This window comes from Balaenoptera musculus, chromosome 1 (assembly GCF_009873245.2).
Source record: "Balaenoptera musculus isolate JJ_BM4_2016_0621 chromosome 1, mBalMus1.pri.v3, whole genome shotgun sequence".
Lineage (NCBI taxonomy): Eukaryota > Metazoa > Chordata > Mammalia > Artiodactyla > Balaenopteridae > Balaenoptera > Balaenoptera musculus.
Window position 1 is genome coordinate 81776763 of NC_045785.1, and position 18436 is coordinate 81795198.

Below are 18436 nucleotides of genomic sequence, written 5' to 3' on the forward strand. Positions count from 1 at the left end.
GATGGCTTCCATGGTTCAGTAGGATAATAAATGATGGTATCTAGGGTTCTGAATACCCAGTTTTGGCTGAACTGTGCAATTTGGCAACATTCCCTAGGGACAGCCTTAGGATTCAGAGGAGACTAATGGGATTGATGGATCTTGCTACATCTGGAACTTTTTCTAAAGTTTGACTCTGTGGTGGTTTTAAAATATGTCCACAAATTCTGTGATACTCTCCACTGCAAAAGTCTTTCTTTCCCTTAAGTGTTGCCTGAACTTAGTGAATTACTTCTAACATATTGCATATGACATAATTGACGTGTCAATTCCAAGACTAGACCATAAAAGACAATGCAATTGCAGCTTCTAAGTTAGTCTCTCTTGGATCACTCATTCTAGGGGAAACCAGCTACCGTGTTGTGCGGAAAGCTCCGCTCTACAAGAAACTGAACCAACAGCCATGTGAGTGAGCCATCTTGGAAGCAGATCTTCAGCTTCATAAGGCTTCAAACGACATCTTTACTACAACATCATAAGAGATGCTAAGCCAGATCCACCCTGCTAAGCTGTTCCTGGATTCTGACCTTTGGAAACTGTGTAAAATAATTAATGTTGCTTTAACTGCTAATTTGGGGGTGATTTATTATGCAGCAATAGATAACTAATACAGATTCACTGTGAAAGAGTTTATGAGACTTGAGATAAATAATAGTGGGTTTCTAGAACTCAGAAGGTACCAAGGTAAATTTTTTTGCCGGACACTGTAAGGAGCTCTCAGAACATTGATGGAAAAATAACAATGATGGGTTCAGAGGGTCCAGGGAAAATGGGTGACAAATGCATCAGCAATGCAGATTTCTGTGGAAAGTGATTCTCTGGTTCTAGGGAAGTGCTGGAGGTTTTTTATAGTGAAAAAAGAGCCACACAGATTTTAGAGCATTCAAGAGATAAAAAGCAAAGATTCTGGAGCTCAGAAGGTAAAGGACTATTTTCTGGTGCAGTGAAAAAAGAGGAGCTTCTTTTACTTTCCCCCTTTTTAATTTAACACTATCACATTCAGAATCTGTAGAAAATATAGATAAGCAAAAAGAAGAAAATAAAAATCACCATATAGAAAAAACCACTGTTAGCATTTTTGGTTTGTTATTCTAACAAATAAATAAATGCAGACAAAGCAGACAGACAGACTTAGTTTATACTTCAACTGGCCCTTTATAAGGTCATTTTGGCATTCTATGAGCCTGGCTGCATCTGGATGATGTGGCATGTGATATGATGAGTAGAATACATGGCCATAGGTCCATGGAATGGACCATAGAATACATAGGTCCATAGAATACATAGGTCCATACATAGGACCATAGAACATATAGGTCCATACCTGCATCTTTGCTCTAAATCAGGTCACCTGATCAGATATTATGCTGTGTGGGATGCTATGCCCGTGGCTCAAGCATTTCAAAAGCCCCTGGATAGTAGTCCTGGCTGAGGTTCTGTGGGTAGGAAAGGAAAACTCATACCTGGAATAGGTATTATCTTTGTAAGAGGGAGTCACTAGCTCTTTTAGAATAGGAGAGCTCCAATGTCCAGGATGATTTCTTTGAGGAATAATGTTATATTGGGAGCTTAACATTGGTCTCTGTTGCTGACACGTTAGACATTCAGAGGCATTGTATTGTTAACTATGAGTCCATGCTGTTGGGACCACATGTAGCCTCCATCTCTGCCACATGATCATGCCATTCATATGTCCATCATGTCAGCTCTGGGACTGCTGATGATGACGTCTGGTTAATATCAATTAGATGAGCCATTTTGTCTACTTGGTTGTTTAGTGTCTGGTGCATGTTTCCTGGTGGGTGTTAACATGTGATACAAATACCTTCACACTTGTACCTCCTCTCACATTTTCATACACATTCGTCTACCCAGACCCCTTTGTCTGTGCTCTTCCAATTTTTTTTTTTTCCAGGCCTCCAACCAAACAGCCAAGCCATTGCCCACAACTCAGGAATCTATATGTTCTTACCTCAGGCCACTTCTCCTTCCACCAAAGCAGATGAACAGGTTCTCTGTACCTAACTCTGTCATCTGGGAAAATTCGCCCTCTCCACTGTCTTCCAAGACCAACTCTGAATGTGGCTATGATGCAGTCATCCATTTTTAGCCTGTAGGTACTTAGATCTGACCCACCTATAAACCAGTCTTCGGCTTTTCTCACTGCTTTACCTGGTCATACGGGGCCCTTCACTAGGCCGTGGGTACAAGCCATGGGAGGAGAACTAGCACAACTATGATGGGTGGCATGAGAGTCTGAGATATTTGCTCATACAGCTTACTTGTGCCCTCTGGCCCTGTTTGAACTTGATCCTGGATATCCTGTTTCCATCTTATAAAGGATTGTTACTGAGCCCCTCCAAGTTTTTGACTTGGTGTAATTGACAGAACACAGCTTATAAGAGGAAATTCTGAATGCATGGGTCATTTGATGTTCCATCGTCAAGCATTCTGCCTTTACCCCTCTGTAACTTGCTAAGACCTGTTTTTCAAATAATATGTAATTCTCTGCTGTGGATGGTATGACCTTTCTTCAAAATCTCAGGGGCCAACCTTGTGGAGTTCTTCATAGGCTCTTACTGCATTTTTTGCCACCAATGGCACCTCTAACACCATAGGGCCTGCTGGATCATATGGCCCAAGTGGCTGACTGCTCCACACTTTGGACCTGCTGGAGTATCCTTTCCTGCTTTGAGCCCCCTCAGAGCTGACCTCCCTCCATGTCACCCAGTCTATGAGCAGGAGCAATATTCTTTTTTTTTTTTAACATCTTTATTGGAGTATAATTGCTTTACAATGGTGTGTTAGTTTCTGCTTTATAACAAAGTGAATCAGTTATACATATACATATGTTCCCATATCTCTTCCCTCTTGCATCTCCCTCCCGCCCTCCCTATCCCACACCTCTAGGTGGTCACAAAGCACAGAGCTGATCTCCCTGTGCTATGCGGTTGAGGAGCAATATTCTTAAGTGTGGAATATGTTGTGTCTCCAGAACCCAAAGACACTTCCAGTTTCTTTGCTTCTCTCTTTATAGTGAGGGTGAAAGATGTTACAATTTGTATTTTACTTTGAAGAGATTATTCTGGCAAGCCTCTGACCACTGGGATCCTAAAAACCACACTGAATTGGCTGGTCTCTGAATCTTGATGGAGTTTCCCTCCCAATTCTGGAGTGCATGTGTCTTACCAAGGTATCCAGCCACCTCTACCTGGCCACAGAACATCCAATATGCAGTGAGTTGTCCATCTTAACTGGAAGTTGTCTGAGCCACAAAACCATGAATTTGGTGAGCTAAGCATTCCATCATCGGGGGAAATGGCATATATAAGATCATATTTAAATTACTTCTGAGGACCCAAATAAGTTTCATGAGCAGGTGTCTCTCACTCACAGTATGACTACTCTTTTCACACTCACTCCACAGCTATATCCTTCTGGGAAATTACCTATGATCAATTGACAGAAGAAAAAGAAATTTAAGCCTGGATTACAGATGACTGTCCATGATCTGATGTTATTAGCCAAAACTGAACTGCCATGGCAGTTCAACTTAGGTATGTCCTGAAAAGACAATGGAGGAATGGAAATCCTCCCAGTGGGCATAACTTTGACCAGTACGTTTTATGGTCCATTTGCCAAGAAAGATAGATGGACTAAAGTATGGATCTATATAAATTCAAGGACAGGGGCTAAAGGTTTGGTCACATGTTCAGAAACTTGGAAGGAAGAACAGAACACCAGGGGATCAGTTGCTGTAGGTTTAGGGAAGATATATGTGAATGAGTATCTAGGAATGATCCCGAATGTGAGAATATTTGTGTCCTTTGAGAATGCCCATCAAACAGCCTTTGCAGTAGAAGATGCTCTGCATAGTCAGGTGGACAAAATTACCCATTTTGTGACTCAAGATTCTTTCCCCAAACACTTCAGTACTTGCACATTAGGTTCATGGAAAGACTAATGGTGTCAGGGTTGGAGATTATTCATGGATATAATATGGGATTCTCTTCAACAAAGCTGGTCTGGCTACTACCACTGTTTAATGTCAACCTGACCTTGTGCCCTCAATTCCACCTACCTTGAGCCCGCAATACAGTGCTATACTCAGCAGGAAAACACTGCCACCTGGTGGCATATTGATTATATTGCCCCCCCCTTCTATTAGTACTATTAAGGGATAGTAATTTAGTAATTGGTCCTCATTGTAATGGAAATTTATTCTGGATAATCTTTCTTGCCCACTGTATGTCCTCCAGTAATATTTCCATGTACTTACTTAATGCCTCATTCACCTGAATGGTATACTATACAACATTGCTTCTGATCAAGGAACTTATTTTACAGTAAAAAAAAAAAAAAAAGTAAGGCTGTGATTATGGGATTCACTGGTCTTAGCATTTATCCCATCCTCAGAAATTCTAAGCAGAGTAGTGTCATTCAAAGTAATCTATTCAAAGCTAATGAGGACTAATGAGAACAGGACCCAGCTCCTGGGGAATGGGATAGCAGAAATGAAGTGGGAAAGCAGGACTTTGGCTTTTAACTGGGGCTCAGAGTATTGATCTCTCCTGCAGTGACAGTATAAGGATGCAAAAGCCATAAGACCCAGCAAGAAGAGATGCAGAAGGGTATCTGGCTTCTTTTCACCAGGGGTTTCATGGGGCTCATGTTCAGATTGGCATTGTAGCATTTAGGGTTGCTCTCAGTGGGCAAACACCTAAGCTCTTTTTAAACCTTGATGGTTCCATGAGAAAAAATGACACAACCTATGAAACGTAGACATTCATGAAAACAGGATCTTAATTTTTCAGGCGGAATGGAGATGTTTTTAGAGGAGAGAGGTAAGCAGCAAGGGACTTGATGGTTATAGCATCTCTCTTCTCAACTGCCTGCCGCTGTGCTCCTCCCTTTAGAATCTCTATACCTCCACTCTCTGCCTCACCATTAATACTGCCCAATAAAGAAGTAAGATTACTAGGCAAACAAATCACAGAACACGCATGAAAGTAAGCTTTATTTTTACTGCCATGATAATGTAATCTTCCCAGCCTTTGGTCTTCAGTATCATGACAAAGCAAATACTTTGGTGGATGGTGCCCAAACCCAGGATTTGGTTTTAAGCCAGTCCTAAGGGCACAAGCTCAAACTGGGCAGGTCTGTGTCCTCTGCCATCATGTGGAACAGACCAGTTCTTACTCCTTCCTTAGCCTTGTGGTAGACAGGGAGGTTAGGCTGGCTGCCTAGAGAATTACACTGTGGGCTAAAATCAGTTCAGGTAGAATAGAAGCCTGAGGCAAACCAAAATCCATGACCCTCTATGATGTGACCATAGATAGACATAGACCTTGCATATTTCTTGACTCTGCTGTTTCAGGAACTGGCTAGACTATTGTGTTTTTCACTTGGTCAGCCACTTCCTATGTTCCAGAACTGGGGCAGGGTAGTGGGTGAAGAAGAGCTCTAGGATTGCTGTGGGAGGCGGGAGGTACATCTTGGCCTAGTTATTCCAAGTCCCAGACACTTTGGAAGGATCTGGAGGAGCACAGGGATATTAGCAAGCTTAGCCCAGTGACTCTTAGAGTCTGTGCCTGGAGTAAGATCTTTGTATAGGAGAACTAGAGGGATGGCAGGCTGTCAAGGTGCCTATTTTACAACACATACTTCCCTGCTCTCCCCAGGTGCCCATTATCCAGGAGATCTACCTATATATCATGGGATTATCTCCATGGTTTAAATCATTGAGTGTTTTTCCTGAGTCAGGACTCATTTATGGTGGCCACTTATTTTCTTTACTGTTAGTCCCGTAATCATTTTTATTATTTATTACTAAATCTTTCCCTGAATTTCTCACACTGCCTGGTTTTTACTTGATGAAACAGCTTTTCTTAACCACATTTATTCTGGTTAATTAGCCATGGTTTTTCTGCTATCACCTTTATTGCTTGAAAAAAAAATTATTTCTTTAGAGGCACATTATGCCAAACTTTTTTTTTTGGCCTTTTTAGAATTCTCTTTGTTTTTATTAAAGAGGATTTTTAATGAATTGATTTCATCAGGCAGTTTTAATTCTGTTTACTATTTATAAGTATGGGAGGTGATTAATATTCAGAGTTTTCCTTTTCCTATCCAGGTTCCTTTCTAAAAATTAGGCCAGGGTAGTTTGCCAAGGGAAATAAAAAAAAAGGTCTACTGCAAAAAACATCACTACTGAGATATGACTGAAATATTCCAAGGGTGTTGAATACTGCCATTGATACTACAGACACCATTTTTCTTATGATGCTTAATCTTGAGATTGAGACATTAGGAGACTCAGCTGTCACTAAGAACTATATTGCTCATAAGCCCAGAGAATCCCATTTCTCTTCTTGGTGAGATATAAAAAGAACTTTAAGCAACAATGTCCTACTGTATAGCACAGGGATCTATATTCAATATTCTGTGATCAACCATAATGGAAATGAAAGAATATGAAAAGTATATGTATGTATAACTGAGTCACTTTTCTGTACAGCAGTAATTAACACAACATTGTAAATCAACTATACTTCAATTTAAAAAAAAATAAATAAAAGAACTTTAGACACCCATAAACCATTGCTTCTTCCCTCACTTTTACCCCACTGGATGGGTTGGAAAGAAAAGAAAATGAAAAGTATCTGTCACCTATTATGTTACTTGTTTTACATATGAAGTGTCAAATAATCCTCACAATGACCTCATTGCCCGTATTTGACAAACGCAAAAATTTAAGCTCAAAGTAGTTGGTTAACTTAACCAAAATCAAACATCTGGTAAGTTGGCAGTGTGGGATCCAAACTCAGATCTACCTAATTTTAAGGCCTGGGCTATTCTACTAGACCCATTGCTCAGAAAAAGACAAGGATCACTTCATAAACTAGGCAATGAGTCAGCAATAAATGTTTTATCCAGATGCCCACAAAAATTAAAGGCCAGTGCAAAGCAAGGAATTATAAATTATAAACCAGGCCTAGGGCTTCCCTGGTGGCACAGTGGTTAAGAATCCGCCTGCCAATGCAGGAGACACAGGTTTGAGCCCTGGCCTGGGAAGATCCCACATGCCGTGGAGCAATTAAGCCCATGTGCCACAACTACTGAGCCTGCACTCTAGAGCGCACGAGCCACAACTACTGAGCCCGCGTGCCACAACTACTGAAGCCCGTGTGCCTAGAGCCCGTGCTCCACAACAAGAGAAGCCACTGCAATGAGAAGCCCGCGCACTGCAAGGAAGAGTAGCCCCCACTCGCCACAACTAGAGAAAGCCCGCATGCAGCAACGAAGACCCAACACAGCCAAAAATAAATAAAAAAAAAAAAAAAAAAAAAAAAAAAAAAAAACAGGCCTAGAGAAGTTAGGGAAATGCAGATGTCAGAGGTCAGGTTAGAGACTGGGCAGGCTCTGGGAGCATGGAGATGGGTTTGGCTAGAGAGGAGTGTGTGGGCAGAGAATGAGGTCCTATCAGGATAAACAAGGAGACATTATGCAAAGTGAAATAAGCCAGACAAAGAAAAACAAATACTGTATGATCTCACTTATATGTGGAATCTAAAAAAAAGAAAAAAAATGGAACTCACAGAAGCAGAGAATAGAGTTGTGGTTACCAGGGGCTGGGGAGTAGGGAGGTGGAAGGGGGAGATGCTGGTGAAAGGATGCAAATGTTCAGTTGTGTAGCGTGAATAAGTCTAGAGATATTATGTACAGGCATGATGGTTTTTTTTTTAATCAACTTTTATTTTATTTTATTTTTTTTTAAGAAAATCTTCTTTACTTCTTTCAAGTGGAGGAATTTACATATTTTGAATTAGCACACACACACACACAATTGAGGATTTAAGTTTTTCCTGGGAAAAATTATGTCCCCCAGATGGTTTAGCGGTTTTGTCTTTGCCTCTGCTGGCCCTTGAGAAACGTCAATAATCATTAATGAAGAATGGTCCAGATTTTCAAATGTATATAAAAGTATTTTTCTATGCTATATGTTATGCCATAACACTTTAAAAATATAGTTTATGCCAGTGAATACTCAGGAACATTTTCTTCCAACACCCTACACTGACTTCATTCAACACTGTGCTATAAATAGGTAGTCAGATATTAGGGATCTGCCAGAAGAATTACTCTGATGCTAATAGATCTCTTACCTCAGGGACCCACTTCCCACATTCTTCAGGAAAACCATAACAAACTAGCTACAATCAGATTACTAATATGAAGAAACCATTATGATGTCTCTGTAACAATTTAGTGTTTACACTAAGTCCGAACAGGTAATCAACACCCTACTGATTGTCTCATCAGAAAATGTATGCATGATAGAATTTGCTAGGACAAAATAGACCAAGATTGATTGATGTATAAGAATTCCTAATGTTAACATGTGCTAGTACACAAGGTATGAGTTTAGTTAATAAAATAGTTTGAGAGAACGAGCTGCACGGGGATGGAGACTCACAGAAGAGCAGCTACACTGACTGACTGACATGAAGCCTAGCAGAGCTCGCGGGTCAATGTCTGGGTTCTTTATTGGAGTTCAGAACTGTGCTGATTGATTGATTACAGTGGACTCTCATGACCACACAAGCAGTAAATAGCAGCCAGTTATGCTTTACACCGTGGTTTCACACAAAAGCAGATAAATACCAGAATGCCTAATTTTCTAGTTTAAAAAATTCCTAAGGGCATATGGCAGAAGAACGCATGGGGGAAAGAAAAAGAAAACCACCACTGTGGGAAGGATATACATAAATAAGTATTTCTTACCTCAAAAAAGTCCCAAGAATCAGAAAATCTGCAGAAGCTTGGTTAATCAAATACTGCAGTACTGATTTAATCAGTATAAAATTGAAAGAGCTTTAGATCTGTAATAAAAATCCAAATTTGGGGAAGGGCAACCTTTAAAACAGCAGCCAGTAGAGGAGGACTGGGCAAGGCGTGGACGAGTGAGCAGGCACGCCGGAGCTGTGGGGACGTGTAATCGACCACTGTCAAACCAGTGTAAGTTTCTTGGTTTCTCATGGAAAACATCTTATACACCTATTTTCTTCCTTCTATGCTTAGCTCGTCAGTTTTCAGATAGGTCCGTTCCATTGTCTGCCTTGTTTTCTTGGTAGTATGACAACACCATTTTGCATTTACTCCAATTCCTGACCCGTGTGGAAAAGTCAGATGATCTCAAACACTTTCTTCAGCTCCACAATTAACTGCCAGTCACTCTTCTGCATTTCGTCTCTGAACCAGTCTTTGAGGGCGTCGATGGACTGCCGGCTGATCTTACTGACGATAATAAAAAAATAAAAAAATTTTATTATTTGGCTATGTCGGGTCTTAGTTGCGGCATGTGGGATCTTTTGTGTGGCGCACGGGCTCTTCTTTGTGGCGTGCAGGCTTCTCTAGTTGTGGTGCGGGTTTAGTTGCCACATGGCATGTAGCATCTTAGTTCCCCAACCAGGGATCGAACCCACGACCCCTGCACTGGAAGGTGGATTCTTAACCACTGGACCACCAGGGAAGTTCCATGATGGCTCTTCTTAATAATGCTCTATTGAACACTAGAAATATGCTAAGAGCATAGATTTCAGGTACTCATCACACCAAAAAACTGGTAACTATGTGAGGAGATTACATGTTAAGTAGCTTGACTGTAGTTATCATTTCCCTGCATAAATATAGATCAAATCATCATGTTATACCTTAAATACAATCATTTTTATTAAAAATAAAAAACTCAAAATTATTTCAAAAATGCTCAAAGTTGTTAAAAATGTAAGTTATATCTAACAAGTTATAAATTAAAATTTTTAATGGAAAAAAGAATGATATTAATATATAAGCACTAATATGAACACATTAAATCTGTGTTTCTCAGGAATCTGACAATCACTGAGGTCATTTCTCTATTTCTCCCTCCACCTCTTCATTCTCCTGCTTTTCTCTATCATCTCTCTGATTATACTTTAGAACTGGATTTTTTAAGTTAAATTTTATTTATTTATTTATTTCGTGGCTTAAAATAACAATCTTTATTTATTTTTATTTGTGAGTCATGAATTTGGATAGGGCTCAGCTGAGTGGTTCTTAGCTCTCTATGGAGTCTGCTGGGATTCACTTGGCTGCATTCAAGAAGGCTTTATCATGTCTGGCACCTCAGTGCTACTCCACAGGGTCTGTCTGCCTGTCTGTCTCTTTCTCTCTTACCGCTAGCTTGGGCTTCTTCACGGCAAGACGGTTACAGGATAGGTGGATGTTTTACAGGGTCGCTGGGTTCTCAGAGGGAGAGTTCCAAGTGGCACGATGAAAGTTGTAAGTCTCTTAAGGCCCAGCCTCAGAAGTTATCCAATGTTACTTTCACTGCACTGTGTTAGTCAGAAGAGGCCATATGGCCAGCCCAGACTCAATGGAAGGGAAAACTGACTTCATCTTTCAGTGGCTGCCCAATGAGAAAAAATTTGTTCCATCTTTAAGGTACCACACAAAACTTGCCACATCCAAAACCTGGCTTTTGTTTGTTGACTGAGAGTTGTATGGGGTCTCTCGACCATCATTCAAAATGTGAATGATGAGTACACAGTCATGTGGATGCTGGACATGTGACAGATCCTAGCATCAGTTAAAGATGCTTTCAGCTGTGAAGAACAAACAACCTAAATCAAATCTGTTAACATCATGTAAAAATGTATTTGCTTATTAGGTATAAAGTCCAGAGGTGGAAGGTTGCCTTCAGGGTTGGTTTATCCAGTACTTTAGTGATATCAGTGAGTGATGTCATATTATTCTCATCTCTCTTCTGTGACATTCCCCATATTGGCTTCATCCTAATCTCCTCTTCTTATGACTGGGTGGCTGCCAGTAGTGATTGTGGCTGTTTGCTTCCTATAGCTGCTAAATCAGTTGCAAAATAAACTGGTTTACTGGTCTACCTCAATGCTGGCCTGCCCATCTTCAGCACCTTTGACGATCTGGAGCCGAAGCTACATCTCTTGAAAGCCAAATTTTATTTTTATTAAATAGAATTTTCAGTTCTCTAGTCTTCACTTTCAAAACAAAAAGGCAAAATTAAGTTGCCTTTAGTGCCTAAGGTCTTTACTTGAAACTTTTCTGTTGTTATTGAACGTTGATAGTTAAAGTGTTCAGAAACCAAGAAATTTCCCAAGTTCTTCATACAGCCTTCCCTGCCCCATCCTCTCACTGTTGTTCTCTTCTTTCTCAAGGGGAGGACTGTTTTAGGTGGGGCATGGGGGGCAGGGACAGAGCAGAAGGAGAAGGGAGAGAAGGGAGAGCTTTCCACTTTCTTTGTAGGCACCTCACAACCTGCCGTTGACTTGTCTACATTACTAATCTCAGGCTGAAGTTTTGCCCCAAGACAATATTTGATAACCAACTTTCTAAAATAGAGAAAAAAATACTTCATTTCTTTTAACTTGGAGACAAATATCCTACTTAAGAAAACAGATCGACATTTATACTGACTTGAAAATGCTGTGATATTTTTGGGAATTGCTGGGCTTGAATAACTTTCTGAAGCTAGGAAACCAAAGAAACTGTCAGATGGCATTTTCACTCGAGGGAGAGAAGGAGTACAGAAGAGAAAATTTGGATTCACAGCTGAATGTCTGGCTTAGATGTTAAACCTCCCTAAGAATGTGCTTTCTTGCTCCTGTTTTTGGTGTAAAGCCAAGGGAACTGTCAGACCACAAATAATCATTGTTAACTTGCAGTGGAAACCAGAGCCATTAAGAAAAATATTGAAAGCTTGTTCCAGGATAATAACATTTTAGAGGGCAAAGAAATAAGATACCTGACTAACCTGTTTTACTAGGTCATATACGGAAAATGTGTTGACCAGATGAATTTTAAGCAAGAATAATGACTTTTCCTTGATTTGTCAAGGATTTTAAAACGGCAATGTGCTTAGAAAAACAAATTTGCTGTAACTTGGGTAATAGGGAAGCCAAAGGCAGAAAGCCTAGGTAGCTCAGATTCATGATGCGGCAAAATAATTTTGTTATCTGGCCAGGTTTTCTGGTTCTGATGCATTTAAGCTCCAAGGAGTTGCCTAGGTTGCAGGAAACAAACCACACTTTTGCAGGATGCAAATTCCTTTGAACTTCACTGTAAAAGTCTTTATTTCTCAAACTGTATTTTAGAAGATCTTGCTACAAGATTGGCAAAAACTGCAGATTCCCAAAGGTTATTTTCATCAGATTTTACAACTAAATAACCTGAGTAACAAGTAAGAATAGATGGAGGGACTTCCTCTAACAGTTGAGAACAATTTTCCTTGTTTCATTTTTGTTTCTCAATTAAAATGTCTGAAATCCTATTCCAATGCAGGCTAAGAGGTGATAATTTGAATTGTTAATTTGATTGGCTGAGCTCCAGCATGGACTTCTGTTTGCCTCTCCAGGTCTACTCTCCACCCTCACCTGCATTCACACCTGGAGGCTGACTTGAATATACCACAGAGTCTCCAAGTCCTTCTAGTTGGGGTTTACCAATGGGAATCCCAGGCAGTGGACTGATGAATGGGAGGAAAGTGAGTCAGGGAGAATTTCTACTCCCCTGGCTTCTTCCCTGTAAATTCCTTGACCAAAGAGTATAGGTCAAAGTGACCTTCTCCATATGACTTTCTCCTTCTGGGTTCCGGTAACTGCCCTCTCCCCTTGTCACATATAGTTGGGGCCTAGGGTTACCCTTTGTGGTTGGTTCCCTTACACCCTGCCCACTTCTTTATAAGCGACCCTTTGTAAAGAAGCTCACTCACAAGTATTCTAAGTATACCATCTATTTTTTGGTAGTCGTTCTGCAAGGTTTATCATAGTCCTGTAAGGACATTCTAGGATACTCTAGGATAAGAAGCAGGAGACTGACTAGGTGCTCCTTGGAATCTAATACAATGTCCCAACTCTTTGCTGAACCCCATCTGCCAATGCCTATTGTGCAGTGCTCAGTCTCTGAGCCTCTTCCATACCCCTGCTCCCCCAACCTGCCAATCATTACATCATCCATATCCTTCTATGCCCACTGCCACCTCTGTAGGGTAAACCACCACTGTCTCCCACTGTCTACTTCAGAAGCTCACCCACTAGTCCTTTGCAGTTGTTCTTGCTCCCTCTGATTCATTTCCCATATTGCAATCAGAGTACTCTTTCTAAACTACGAATCTGATCACATAGGTGATAGTCATGTACAATAGATAATGTTTAATAAATATATGTTAAATGAGGAAACAAGTAACATTCCCCTCAGGCTTAAAGTCCCTCTGTGGCTTCCTAGTGCTTTTCGGCTAAAACTCAACAGTCTTATAAGGCATTTAAGGCTTCGAAGACCTTATGATATCTGACTCCTGCTGACCCCACCAGCTTCATCCCACACAGTGGCTCCTCTTGTTCTCTGCTTGAGCCACACAGACCACTTTTTAGTTCCCGGATTTAGCTGTGCTCTTCCTGGCCCCAAAGCTTTCCCACCTGCAACCCCTGTTCTAGAAATTTTTCTTCTCCTTTCCCACTTCACTCAGCCTTCCATTCCCTCATTGAATGCCATTTGCTCAAAGAAACCTTACCTGACTGCTCTTCTACCCGCCAGACCAGACCGAGTTGAGTTGCCTCATTCAACTCTTTTGTGGCACATATCTCAATTATAATTAATTATTTGTTTAAATAGTCACTTAATATCTGGTTGCTACCTTTGCCCACTGCTACCCTGGTCCTGGCCATCAGCATCACTTGCCTGAATGGCTGAAAGAAGCTCCTAGTTGGTTTCTAAACTTCTACTCTTGCCCCGTCTCGATGTTCATTCTCCACATGGCTACCAGAATGATCCATAAATGGGTCATGTCACTTCCACACACTGAAAATAAAATCCTAGATTTACACCCTGGCCTGCTGTGCCTCCCTCTCTGTCTTCATGTCCAAGCGCTCTCTGCCTCACTCATTCTGGCCTCCCTTCTGTTCCTCCAACCCCTTTCTGCCCCTCACCATAACACCTAGCATTCTCTCCTTCTTTCTCATTTTAAGTTTTCTTTCTGAAATTTCTAATGTGATTGAATAGTTTATGATGAGTTCGTGGGCTACCATGTGGACAGCTATTGGTTTTGTTTCCCAACACCCTATCTCCTCCCTTCCTTAGCTGAACCTCTCCCACCCCAGTCCTAATTCTGTCCCTCCACTCCCCCAGCTGTGTGGGACCCTAGTCTGATCAGTCCAGTCTCCCATTTCCTGGTGATTTATTATGTATATTTTTAGAGACTCTCACCTGGAGAGAAAGTAGACCAAATCTGGGGACTTCCCTGGTGGTCCAGTGGTTAAGAATCCACCTTCCAATGCAGGGGGCATGGGTCCAATCCCTGGTCAGGGAACTAAGATCCCACATGCTGCGGGGCAACTAAGCCTGCATGCTGTAGAGCCCATGCACCACAACCAGAAAGCCCGCGTGCCGCAACTACTGAGCCCACGCACTCTGGAGCCCTCGCGCCACAACTACTGAGCCCGTGTGCTCTGGAACCTGTGCGCCACAACTGGAGAGAAGCCCCTGCACTGCAACGAAGAGCCCGCATGCTGTAACTAAGACCTGATGCAACCAAATAAATAAATAAATAAATATTAAAAAAAAAAGTAAGTAGACCAAATCTTAAATTAAGCAATACACAAGTAGGAATTTCTCAAATGCTTCAAATCCGTTTATCAACAAACATTCATTGAGCACTTTCTATGCTACCTACCTATTGTGCTAGGAACTGGGGAAATATATAGCAGTGAACAAAGCAGACATAAATCCCTGCCCTGGATAATGCTGTAACTTGGACGACATCGGCCATGTAATTGCTAAAATTCCAAGTGCTAAAAAGGGATGTAGGGCATTTACTGGATCCAGCAAAGACCTTTATGATCATATAAGTTTTACCATAGATTTTGTGGATTCTAAGACTAAACTACTCTACAAAGCATATTAAAAATGGAAGATATCAATAGAAAGAGACATTAAAATTCTATTCTTTCAAAGAACTGAATCACTCTGCTGGTTAGAGCTAATATGTAACCAGTTCTGAATCTAAAATGATTCTGGGAAGTAGAGACTCAACACAAGGTCACACTCACATCTTCCCTCTCCACATATTTTCAGAATATCACCACAGTATTAAAAAGAAAATGGTTTTTTTTTTTTTTTTTTGGCTGTGTTGGGTCTCCATTTCTGTGTGAGGGCTTTCTCTAGTTGTGGCAAGCGGGGGCCACTCTTCATCGCGGTGCGCGGGCCTCTCACTATTGTGGCCTCTCTTGTTGCGGAGCACAGGCTCCAGACGCGCAGGCTCAGTAATTGTAGCTCACGGGCCCAGTTGCTCTGCGGCATGTGGGATCTTCCCAGACCAGGGCTCGAACCCATGTCCCCTGCATTGGCAGGCAGACTCTCAACCACTGCGCCACCAGGGAAGCCCAAGAAAATGGTTTTTAAAAAGAGGTAAAGCCGGGACTTCCCTGGTGGCACAGTGGTTAAGAATCCGCCTGCCAATGCAGGTGACATGGGTTTGAGCTCTGGTCCTGGAAAATCCCACATGCCTTGGAGCAACTAAGCCTGAGTGCCACAACTCCTGAGCCTGCACTCTAGAGCCTGTGAGCCACAACTACTGAGCCCATGTGCCACAACTACTAAGGCCCATGCGCCTAGAGCCCGTGCTCCGCAACAAGAGAAGCCACCGCAATGAGAAGCCCACACACTGCAAAAAAGACCCAACAGAGCCATAAATAAATAAATAAATAAATAAATAAATAAATAAATAAATAAATTTATATTGAAAAAAAAAAAAAAGATAAATCCTAGGCCTAGGAAGTGAAAGTGCAAGAATATGAGTTTGGAGTTGCAGAAAAAAATGGCCAAGCTACTCCATCAGTTTATTTCAGTAAAAACCTTCTTAGCAGTAGTTCAATTCTTCAATTTTTATGATTAATTCTGTTTTTATATCATGTTTTATTTAGTGAGGGTGAGTTGAAAAATAAATAAGAGAATAAAGAGGAAAACAATCAGACATATTCCTACCATTCAAAATCAACTCCTCTTAATATTTTGGCATATTTGCTTCCAGTCTTTTATCATGTTTATAGTATTTTTTTTTTTTTTTTTAAATAAATTTATTTATTTATTTATTTTTGGTTGCGTTGGGTCTTTGCTGCTGCGCTCGGGCTTTTCTCTAGTTGCGGTGAGAGGAGGCTACTCTTCATTGTTTTGCACGGGCTTCTCATTGGGGTAGCTTCTCTCGTTGAGGAGCACGGGCTCTAGGCGTGTGGGCTTCAGTAGTTGCAGCACGCGGGCTCAGCAGTTGCGGTGCACGGGCTCAGTTGCTCCGCGGCATGTGGGATCCTCCCGGACCAGGGCTCGAACCCTTGTCCCCTGCATTGGCAGGCAGATTCTCAACCACTGCGCCACCAGGGAAGTCCCATTTATAGTATTTTTAAAAAATGTTTCTTTCTATCTCTCTGTCCCTGTCTCTGTGTGTCTGTCTTTGTCTCTCTGTCTCTCCGTCTATCTCTCTCTTTCTGTCGCTCTCTCTATTCAAAATATCTTAAACTATTAGAGCATTAAACTAATGCTAAAGTCCCTTTTGAATGTTATCCCTCTTGGTTCCCAGAGGTAACCACTATTTTGAATTTGATGAATATGTATCTATCTATTTATCTACCTATCTATAAAATGGATCCTCAGGCCACTTATCCAATGCCAATCTAGGATCCTGGTGAGTTGGTTGTAGAATCCACGTGCCTAGATCAATGTATGAATTATAGTTTAGGCCCAGCTGAAAGTCTCACCAAAATTATATGCATACAGCCATTTTTCTGTAAGAAAATTGTTTCTATTCCATAAGATGAAATTAAATACATTATTTTCCCAGCATTGTATCATGATTTCCCAGTATTTCACCTTGAATAAATGTGAAGACCACTACTCTATCAAAGGGTTGCCACGGTGCAAAAATTATTCATTAAGTGTTTATCATGTGACAGGTACTGCTCCAGGTGCAGGGGTTCAGCAGTAAACAAAATCCTTGCCCTCATGGAGCCTAAATTCTATTGAGAGATACACAGTAAACAAAGAGACCAACAGACATCAGGTAATGATAAATGTGATTAGAAAAGTAGAATCAGGTAGGAGAATAGAAATGAAAATATCTGGGTGGGTGGGTCAGAGAGGTGTCTCTGAAGAGGTGACCTTAATGTGAATACAATGAGGTAAGGAGCCAGAAAATATCAAGGATTCAGAGCAAATCAGTGTGATATGATATTTGATATGATTTGTCACTTTAGGACCCTGTGGTTTATGTTACAACCTAATCCTCAAGGGAAGAAATGCTACTGGACAGAACTGGGTACATTTCCTTCCCCAGCTACCTAAATAGCAGAAGATAAGAGGTCTCTGAGGAATCCAGCTCATTATTACTGGGTTTGTTAGATTATCAGAAGCATAAGCCAGAGATGACTTGAGGGCTATGTAGGGCTGTTAGGACTTCTAGGGCCTTGAAAAAATTTGCAAGTAATAGGAATTTGTTGTTCCACTTTTTTTTCTTTATGACAGTCAAGTCATTCTTGCTTTCTTTCCCCCAAATATTTATTTATTTATTTATTTGGTTGCGCCAGGTCTTAGTTGCGGCAGGCGGGCTCCTTAGTTGCAGCACGTGGTCTCCTTAGTTGCGGCACGTGAACTCTTGGTTGCAGCATGCATGGGGGATCTAGTTCCCTGAGCAGGGATTGAACCCAGTCCCCTGCATTGGGAGCGTGGAGTCTTAACCACTGCACCACCAGGGAAGTCCCTGTTGTTACACTTAAACCTCTTTCTGAACCTTCTGCCCAAGGCTTTGCCAAGCCACCTGGGGTGTTCCCCTAGTGGACACCTAGCATGCGTGTTGGTCCACATGCTTTCCTTCCTCAGAATGGCACCCCTTTTCTTCTGGGGTATATTATTCCTGTTACCATCATGTGATTCAAAAGGAACTGCCAAGCTGTTACAAATCCTGCCCTTTGTTCACAGTTGATGGGTCTGTGGGTGCAAACATGACCCAAACTGAGCCAACCAGAGTATTTCATAACCTGGTCAAAGTTAGGTCAAATCACAGGCCAAGTTAGTTAGCATCCATCCTCGGGATTTTTTTGGCTTGGAGCTCAGGGGAAAAAAGTCAGTCATCTAGAGGCAAAGCTGTGAGAGCCCAGGATAGGGACCTAACAGTCCTCTCCCGGCTGTGGAGGAAGCTATACTGAGAGAATGAAGCCTCGTGCTGAGAGAAGCAAAGAAATGAGAAAGATAGTGGTGTTGGACCCCCTGGTTCCAGACTTCTTTGAATTCTGGCTACGTCTTGTCTGCAGTCATGATAGGCTGCTAATAAATTCCCCCGTTT